Raw genomic sequence first — 1,865 nt, forward strand, 5'->3', positions numbered from 1 at the left:
ATATATATAATACTGCTTTAATTCTTGTAATGTAAATTATGTTGTGCCCTTGGCCTGAAAATTATGTAATTGAATGGGCATGTATTGCAGGCCTAATCATAATGGAGTTCTCATGACCCCTTGTGTCCAAAAGAGGACATCGCCCTGTCATTTAATCACTGACGAAACAAAATAATAACTTTATTCTAAGCACAGATGTGGCATGAATGAAGCTCAGGAGTAAAATAGTAATAGTCAAGTGCACGTTCTGTATTTCAACAATAAGTACACTCTACACATTGTTATTACAACATTATTATATCGTAGTTAATCAAGACAATACATTACATTGGCCAGTAGGAGGTAGCCATATACGCTTTATCATTTGACAAAAACGAGAAATAAACAGTAATACAATATATTAAACTGGTTCTTTATATGACATAAAGGTGTTACAATAATAGTAGCCCTTTACTATCAGACATGCTTTTGCGATCTAACACACTGACAATGGTGCCGGATTACGTTGCAACATTCTAGTTTCGTTTATTGCTACAAACTGAATGCAGCATGTACAAGCAATACACTACGGTTGTGTAGAGCATCGGCCTACAATTACAAACCCTTCAATTGAATAACCAATGCCGCATATGTTTGTGTTCATGGAAGTGGGTCTAATTTCACGGAATTCCTTGAGAAAAATATTCTACCAGGAGTGGGGTTCGAACCCACGCGGACACATGTCCATTGGATCTTAAGTCCAACGCCTTAACCACTCGGCCATCCTGGTATGTACAACTACTTGTCATGACATTTTGATGTATAAACCTGAGACTGAACCATTTTTACAACGACGATAGTTGCATGCATGCCAAAATGCACAGTAATAATTCCATATTAACTGTAAACACCTTACTTTGTTTATCTTAATCGTCAAGGTCAAAAACGAAGTAAGCATACGCCTATTAAAATACTCTAGTTGTGTTAGAATACCCATACTAACATACTGTATAATACATTCTTAATAAGTAACGTCATATACTACCTACTATATACTAATACATAATTTTAGTATACCATAAATGAACGGTATTCTTTCAACTGAGAGTACGGCGCGCTTTGCCTGTTTATCGGAAATTGATGTTGTTGCTATGCAATCTCTTGTTAGCTTAACAAGTTACTTAAAAATATATATATATATTGATATATTAAACAGTAACATCAAGAGAAAAAATATAATAATAATACAAATCCACATATCAATTCAAATACAGACATGTAGTGAATAAATGTTTGACATTTTGTTTTGTATACGTTTTAATGAGTCTGAAATAGTTTTCCAAAAAAGATAACAAATTACGAAAAGGGTCTTTTTCTTCATAAATGTTGATTCGTGTATGAAACATTTTCCTAATAAAACAAAGAGATGCAATAACATACGTTCAATTGTGGAATCAGTATAGTAAAATAATATGTCAAACTTAGATATTTCCATGGTTGTATGCATTTTGTTGCAAAGATATAGTATTACATCAGTCCAGAACACTATGTAAACAATGACAGAAGAAGTGTTTTTATTTCTTATTTCTTTAACTTTTATTTAACTAGGCAAGTCAGTTAAGAACAAATTATTATTTTACAATGACAGGGTTCAGGGGCAAAATGACAGAATTTTACATTGTCAGCTCAGGGTTTCAATCCAGCAAACTTTCAGTTAGTGGCCCAATGCTCTAACCACCAGGCTATCTGCCACCCCAATATATTCAGTTTCTAGTTCACAAAAACTGCATTTACTGGTACCATCAGGTCTATATTTAGAAATCAAGCTATTTCACGGATATAATCTAAGGATAATCTTAAAGGAAATCTCCTTTACTGTATTGGTC

General features: G+C 33.4%; 1 non-coding gene across 1 annotated transcript; it reads right to left on the bottom strand.

Annotated features, from left to right (window-relative positions):
* Positions 1-686: 686 nt before the first annotated feature.
* trnal-uaa (transfer RNA leucine (anticodon UAA)) lies at positions 687-769 on the bottom strand. The gene has a single exon. It is a non-coding gene; the product is annotated as a tRNA-Leu (tRNA).
* Between the last annotated feature and the right edge of the window lie 1,096 nt (positions 770-1,865).

Source organism: Oncorhynchus nerka, linkage group LG24 (assembly GCF_034236695.1).
Source record: "Oncorhynchus nerka isolate Pitt River linkage group LG24, Oner_Uvic_2.0, whole genome shotgun sequence".
NCBI lineage: Eukaryota > Metazoa > Chordata > Actinopteri > Salmoniformes > Salmonidae > Oncorhynchus > Oncorhynchus nerka.